This window comes from Hirundo rustica, chromosome 2 (assembly GCF_015227805.2).
Source record: "Hirundo rustica isolate bHirRus1 chromosome 2, bHirRus1.pri.v3, whole genome shotgun sequence".
NCBI classification, from domain to species: Eukaryota; Metazoa; Chordata; class Aves; order Passeriformes; family Hirundinidae; genus Hirundo; species Hirundo rustica.
Window position 1 is genome coordinate 95,258,143 of NC_053451.1, and position 8,295 is coordinate 95,266,437.

Genomic DNA, 8,295 nt, shown 5'->3' on the forward strand with positions numbered 1-8,295 from the left:
ATTCATCTCACATTCTTCAGGAAGTTATCTACCAAATTTTGCAAGACTCCTTACTAATGAAAGTAACATAATAGATATTTGATAGTTCATTGTCCATAACCCTGGAAGTACTATAGGAAATACTGAAAGAAATAAAAGATAAGCTACCTAAAATGGGACATAAGAACATAATTGTGTTCTTTAAAACAATCATGTGAGATGGCAAGATAGTAGAATATAACATGGTGTAAGGCTATTTTATGAGAGGACCATTACACACAATCTGCATTATCCTGTGTGGAAATATGAATTCTAAATATATCATGAAAAGCATCTTTGCGTCCTTAAAGCAAAGGGTAAAATTTGGCCAAAACCCCATCCGTAAGGTTGTTTAGAGGCTGCCTATCCTAGCAAAGATCAGAGACCGATGCATGCTCCATTTGCTGGATCTGCAGCATGAGGCATTTGGCTCTATAACCTCACAACACCTGAGGTTTTGGGTTTTTTTAACTTCAAACTAGCTTCAGACTTCTCCCAGACACTGAAAGCTGAAACTGCTGGAATATACTAAGTGTGGTCCTCCAGGTTATCTTTCAGTTTAATTACGCTTGAAAGAAATCCAGTGTGTGCATGCCAGCTCCAGTAACACATTCATGCAAAGTGATGCACTGTGTACAGGAAAAGTGCAGGGGAAACTTCTTCAGAAGGGTAGATATATCCATTAAAACATAACCATGACCTGATCTATTGATGGCTGCAATACAGGGGAGTGTAGTGCTCTCGAGCAGCAAAACCCTATACCCTTTTATACACAAGAGACGTTTCTTGATTGATGTTTGGTTTTATGATTTCAGAACTACAACACTCTTACAACCTCTCATGAGTTCACTTAGTGGATAGGAGCTGTGTGGGGGAAAAAAAAAAATCAAAAAACAAACCAACCAACATGTTATGGATTACAATCTTATGCTGTCAATTCCTCTGTCAGTTACAGAATTGCTTTTTGTCATGTTAATTAAAAACAGGAGCCTCAGTGAAATGCACGTCTCTTAAATAAATTAGTTCAGAAGTATCTAAAAACAAGCTAAATGCTGAGCTATCCAACTTCAGCCCAAAACTTGTGTCAGGTGTGCTTAGGTGGGGCTTGACAAACTCCAGCTTGTCCCTGGTGTGCTCAGCACACCCACCTTGGAAGCCAATGGTTTTCTTGGGTCAGCACTGGTCTCTGGTGGAGCTCAGTCTAGATAGTTACAAGTCTCTGCTGAACATCACAGCCTTTGGATTAAAACTGTCTCAAGTTCAGCATCCTTGGACTGTGGGATGGACAGGGTTTTTTAGGGCTGACCAGCACTGCGTGGGTAGGTACGTACCTGGCACAGGCATGTCCAGACATTGGGTCAGGGCTCTCAAAACTGCCAACAGAAACTTGGTTGGCAAACACAGTGCTGTTAATAGATTAGAGGTTTGGGGTTTTTTTCCTCTCTGAACAAAGGCTCTGTTGTGGTTGCTTTAAGTCTTAACACGCTTTACAATGCTCCTGCCCTCCCTCATTCCCAGAAGGATATGTATCAATGATGATGTATTTCCTGCATACACAATATTTTTAAATAGTCTTGTGATCTTTTAGAGGGAAGAAAAAGATATTTAAATGACAGCTATTTTAACTCATCTGTAATTTACTTATTCCTTGTCCTAATCTGTTTGATGTTATACCAAAAAAAAAAAAAAAAAAAAATTATGATAATCAACATAGCTTACATAATTAAGATTGATTAAGGGAAATTAAAATAGTCTCTGTTATTAAATAAGAAGACAAACAGTTCAAATTCATTATTTGAACTTACAGATAGTAATTCTGTGCAGTCCTCTAGGTTTTTTTCTCTGTAATTTATTATTTTAACGTCATGGTTTTCATTAATGTTTTAAATAATATATACATACAAAATGTCAAGTAGCTCTAAAGACACCTCAAGTTTACATGTCTATTTCTTATAGATGTGAAGCTATAGAAAAACACAAACAATTTACACAAGGCACTGGGTTTTGGTTCCTCTGCAAGAGATCTGAACAAAACGAAAGCGAGAGAGGTAATTTTAATATTTATTTGCAACTGAATATGCTTATATATGAGTAACATTTGTCCATACGTAAAATGTGTTTGAGGGCTTAAAGGAAAATACTTTTTTCAGTATTAGAATGATGAGGGTAATGAAACCTGAGTGGTTTCTCAAGGAAGTCTTGGGCTGAGAGAACCAGATCCTCATGGGTGACTTTAATTACCCATGCACTTATTGGGAAAACAGCATGGCAGTGCACAAGTCATCCATCAGGTTCTTGGAACATGCTGAGGACTGACTCCTGCTACAGATGCTGGATGTACTGACAAGAAAATCCTGCTGAGCACTCTGAAGACCAGTTGTAGGTCAAAGACATGGTCTTAGAAGAGCCAGCTGCAGTATCCTCAGAGCCAAGCTGTGTGAGGTACCTCGAGCGGTAACCATTAAGATCTTTTCTCTTTCCATCTGCAGATTGGCAGAAAATTGTATTTGATGAGAGGTGGATTCATTGATAAATCATCTGAATTTCTAGAACTTGCAGTGAAGGTAATGAAACAAAGAGTGGCATCACTCCTGAATCCTCCGTATATACATATCAGGTAGGTAAACATAGAAAAAGAATTCCTGATTTAAAGAGAAGGATGTCCAGAGACAAAACAGTTAAAAGATGGCTTTAGGAGAGCAGAACAACGTGCTTCTAGAGCAACCTTCACATAATAATGAGACTTATAATTAATTCAAATAGATATTTACATAATTTTATTTCTTTTAAAAAATAAACAGAAATATCTGCCTGTAAAGGCAGACAGACTCTAGGACCCAGCAAGTTCTTTCCATTATCTTGTATAAAGTTGCCTGCTATATTATTAAGATTGTCATATATTTTATATTTGTATTCAGGTCTACTAAAAATTCAGAACTGAAAAATTTATTATGAATACTGTCTAGCAGTAAAATTTTATAATAATTTCTGTATCATATGTCTGAATATGTGCCACTGAAGGAAGAAGGTTATTAAAAACTTAAAGGGAAAGATATACCTGTGTGCATTGCTCTGTTTCTGTGGCACTAAATAACAGAAAGAAGCTCTTCTTCCATAAGACCTACTGACAGCTGCTGCCAGAAGTTCCCACAGGACCTGATTGTGGATTGCCATTGCTGAAGGGAACAAAGAAAATGTTTGTGCAGTTTGCACTTTTAGTTTTTATCCATGTGCATAGCTGTCTAGAAAAAAATGGGGCCTGACACTTCTAAAAATGCCCAGCCAATTTTATATTCATAAGTATTCCCATGGACTTAAAATCAGCTTAATGTGCTTTTAGGCACAGAGCATTATTAGCACCCTTTTCCCCCTTTCCTTTGTGTGTCCAAAGCAAAGTAAAAAGGTGGGTCTTTATTCCAGGAACCAGAGAACAGCTATTGATTTCCTTGTAGAAACTGCTCTCTCTCTCTTTGCTGTCAATGTTCCTCTGTTGGGAAGATAGTGTTGCTGTTGGAGAAGAGTTGCTGCTGGGAAAAGATGAGCTCTCAAGGGCTGTGCTGTGGCCTGGATAGTGAGACTTGGCCTCAAGCCCAACAGTGGAAGCTTCCCTGCGTGCAGAGAGATATTGTAGATGGACAGTATGTGCTACCCAAAGAAGGCTACAATTGCTCATTGAAGTGTTGGAGCAAATTAGTAATCTCTCGTAGCTGAGGAAAAATTATACTCAGAAGAGAAATGCTGTAATTTTGAGAAATGGTACGGTTTGTCTTTCCCTGCTGTTTTATGTGCTTTAGCACTGCCTCGTGCCAGTGAAACTAAAACATGAGATGAGTGAGAGGAATCATTATTCTTCTTTATTTTAAGTGCACCCTGTGAATGCTGTATCTGTGATGATCTGTGAAATAGATACAACTCAGATAAGCAATAAAATAAAAGAGGGTTATATTGTAATAAAAAATATAATATTATAAAGATGAATATCAATGTATTATGAGTATTAATACAGTGAAGATTAATGCCAATACAATTATATATGGAATAAAAAAATGCCCATGCTTGCTACTACTCATATAAAAAGAGAACACAAGGCTGTTGCAGCCTTGGCTCATCTCTGATACTGATAAACTCCTGATGTAGAAACTGATGCAGAGTTGGCATCAGCCACAGTAACAGATGATCTCTAAAAAGGGAGAGAGTAGATCAGATAAATGATTGTGCAAGTTGAAGTATGAAGATGTGGCACTAAATTTCCACCTCCTAAATACAACTTTTGGTCCAGAAATTGAAGTTTCGAGTCTGTTGAGCAGAAAGGGGATGTTGCCATGTGAGCTGTTTCTGCAGGTATAACAGCTGAGGCGTTTCTTACATATCCTAAATGAAAGCTACAGTGCCAAAAATAGGACTTTCAAAAATAAATCTAATTCTTTTAAAGAGAAGTTACACTCTTTTTTCTAAGCTGCTTCCAACTTTATAATGAGAGTTTAACTTTGTGCATGCCTAAATACACTGTATCTTTTTTATCCATGTACTTATTTGACAAAACAGTTGCCAAAGGTGAGGAATTAGGTGATTTTGCCTGTTTGGAGGGAAAAGATTGAATATACAAGAGTGTATGCCTCCAGACCATGTGGATATCACACACTGACGTGTGTACATGTCTAGGGGCTATGGCCCATGTCTTGCTCAGCCTGGGGAGTCTGGGTACTTGTTTTGCCAAGTCCTGGAAAGGCACGTCCTCTGTGAGGCCCTATCATGGCTTAGTACAGTTTGGTTTTCTAGTTATAGAGGGATGTAGAATGATTCTCCAGGTCAGGACCTGGGAGTTGCTTTAGAAAGGACAGGGATCTTTCAGAGGATTAGTTGGAATATTGGCATCTGTTTTGACCACTGAAAATTGTTGACTACGACTTTGGGCGGTACCATATAAAACCCCTTGATTTCCAGTAGGTGGGTCTTTTTCCTTCTTCCCTTTGGCCAGAGAGAGACAGGTAACATCGAGCTGGGCCTGCTGCTCCCCTCTTTTGGGGGGAGCTGGCCTGAGGCTTGGCCAGATTCCATCAGCTCCTGGGTGAAGGGAGGGAAGGAGAGGTTGCTGCTTTACAACAACTACTTTCTCCAAACTTCCCTGGAGCAGGGAGAGATCTCTGCTGGGCCCCTGATAAGAGCTATGGGCACCATTTAGGCTGAGGCTGCCCCGATTTATACCAAGGGATGGGCTGAGAAGGCATTTATGATCCTGCCTGATTTTTTTGTGATTCCGGACTGCCCGGGTGCTCCGATCTCTGATGTTTCTGTGAGTTCTTCCTCCCTCACCAGCGCGGCCTTGAACATCCAACACCATGAGCTACAGAGGGAGAGACAAAGACTCTGGGCAGATTTAACCCTTTCCTGGCAACATGAAGCTTCCAGAGTTTGGCCCTTCTCTGAGGGAGAAAAGAAAGGGACAGAGTGAACATAAAGAAGAAAAAGGATAAAGTCAGTAGAGTGAGAGTAAAAAGACTATTGGGACAGAGGGTTGAAGAGTTGGTTGTTCCATTCTTATCTGAGCCATAGAAATGAACTCTATATTTAGATCATTCCTTTAAATCATGGGAAAGATAAGCATTTGGGGAGATGATTGTTTAGATTTGTGTATGGATTTGAGCAAAGGTGTTTGTGACGAACTAAGTAATATTAATCCTATAAGATGCTTGAACAGAGATAAAGATGAGAAGCCGCCTGCGCCAGTGAAGAAGTGAGAAGATATCTCTGCACCTTGAGGTGAAGAATCCTTTGCTTTGGAGTTATTCATCTTTAAAGGTGACGCCTCAGTGTGCAGGAGTCTAAGACCCATAACCCATAAGCAGCTTAAGAACCTGCTAATGGGAAGGGACACAAAGGAAAGTTTCTCTGGTGGTTGTTTTTTGTGACAGTTAAAAAATCCACAAGAGAAATGTTCTAGGTTGTCAGTGGGATCCATGACTCTAAGAGAGACTGTTCTCCTAAAGAACTGGTGAAAGACTATTGTCAGATAGTGAAACTGACTGAAAATTACAAGTTTTGTCTCTTTATGTTGTTTTGTAGGAAAGTTAACTGTTTGTAAGGGAAGAGTGTTTTTGGAGTTTAATTCTGTTTTTTTTTTCTCTCCCCAACTTTCTTTTTCTATTCTTTTAGTGTGTGTTAATAAAACTATTTGTCTATTTTTAAGGTTGAGCCTGTTTTGTTTGTCTCCTAGTCTCTCCCACAGAAAAAGTGTGAGTACTAAGACCAGAATTTAGTGAATGTGAAACCACTACAGGCCCAAATCAATCCTGCTCCAGGAAGACACAGGTGGCCATGAGACAGCTCACTCTGGGCAGGCTCTTTGCCTATCACACCTGTCTAACAGCTGTTATTGTTGGACTCTACATTGGACACAGTTTCTCCAGCTTAAAAATTGGATATCTTACAGATGTTCCAAGGCAGCTGAAGACTTGGACTATCAAAGTTGTGTGCCAATAAATATTATACAGTGAAAGAGTGATTATTTACCTCCCCCCTAAATATTAAAAGGCTATTTTGCCACTGCTAATTTACAGGAAAACTACTTCCAACTGCATCCCTTGGAGACAGACTTCAGAGGCTATGTGTTTACAAGATGGCACTAAAGAGAATGAGACATATTTATTTTTATCTGAGCTCTGCTCAGGAAAAAAAAAAAAATATAGATTTTGATAAAAGCTTTTATTTCGTATGTGGTTGCACAATTTCATGGCATTTCCCACAGAGATCATAACAACAGTTTTGTTGGTTGTAGACTTTGGCTTTCAACTCTGATCAAAGCAATTCTGAATATAAAATAAGCATTTTTCACTCAGTTTGATTCTTCTGAGGTTCTGTGGGAAAAAAAATCAAACTATTACTAAAGAAAATGCATGCAACTTATGAGCCTGTAAAACTCTATATGGTTCTCATCATCTCATGATGTGTAGCATTATTAAAAAGAATAATAAGATCTTCACTGTAAATATTGTGGGTAACCTGGTTGCTACCTAAATTCCCTAAGTCTGTTTTACTTTGGTTAGGTTTTGGGTCTAATGCACTAGCAATGAAATAGTTACTTTAGCATTTCCTTTTGCAGCTTTCCGTTATAATATATGTGAAATCCAGATGTATTTGTTGTCTTCCAAAGAGTTACCTTGGAATACAAAATCACAGCTAATGAACCTGAATATGTTGGATCAGATCCCAGTCCAGCCCTCTGAGAAAAATACCATTACCTCAAAAAAACCCCCCAAACCCAAAATACATTAAAATTGCTTAGTATGCCAAATAATTATGCTTATTGATAATTCAAAACCTATTGGTTTTGCTTGACAGGAGGATTCAACAGAGTTGAGAGAGTGGAATAAAAAATTTACTCTATATGTAATCCTTTAACTATTTTTTCTCTTTTCACTTTTAAGAAGCAGTTCAGAAAAAACAGGCTCCCCAGGACTGAAGGTTTTGTAGGTTGAATTTTATCCCTTTATGCCTCAGAAAGTTTTTTCTCCCCACTAAGTTCTTGTTTAGACATCTGAAAAGAGATCCTTACAATGGAAAACCTGACTAAATTCTAGCTGGGTTACGGCACTGCCAATATAGTACTATATTAAAATTAGTTTTAGAAAACATAAAAATTTAAAACAGAGCTGCTGGAGGTAAAGCTAGAGATAGTTATACAGAGGTGACAACAAACTTACTTCAGAAGGAAATTATACAGAGGTAATAGCAAACTTCAGCTCCTTTTCCCCTCACCAGTACAGAGGATCTTCTCTTGTCTCCATTACTGAATTTTTGTTACTGCTGTTTTGATCATGATGAATGACCCTGTTGCTGGTGCTGTAGCACTAAAGACCTTTTCGAAGAAGAGCTGCTGCAGAGCCATCTGCTTGCAGTTAGGAGAGGTGAAACCTCGGAGCGTGATTAAACTCGAGCACGTACGGAGCACATAGCACTGACCTGCTCCTCTGCCTCCCTTCCAATATCCTCATGCTTCCAAAGTGTCGAGAGACTGGCTTTTCCAAATAATATTTTCCAGAGCAGAAACAATAAATCAGTGAAAAAGGCATACCAAACATCTTCTTCAGCAGTTTTGGGGTATGCAGTATCCTTTATTACTGATAGGAAGTGTCTCATGCTCAACATCTCCATATCTTAAAAAATAGAAACTGCAATTTATTCAATAGCACATTAGATAAAGTTGCACATTGTTTGTGCAACTGTCAAATCAACTGGTCACTTCTTTGTCTTCCCATTCCATTACCTGTTTTCCACCTT

The 8,295-nt window shown here is 38.6% G+C and overlaps 1 long non-coding RNA gene across 1 annotated transcript; it reads left to right on the top strand.

The window, feature by feature from the left end:
* Positions 1 to 1,190: 1,190 nt before the first annotated feature.
* On the top strand, positions 1,191 to 3,953 carry LOC120749223 (uncharacterized). Its single transcript, XR_005699587.2, has 4 exons — positions 1,191 to 1,341; positions 1,975 to 2,066; positions 2,508 to 2,635; positions 3,439 to 3,953. It is a non-coding gene; the product is annotated as an uncharacterized LOC120749223 (long non-coding RNA).
* The last annotated feature ends 4,342 nt before the right edge of the window (positions 3,954 to 8,295 follow it).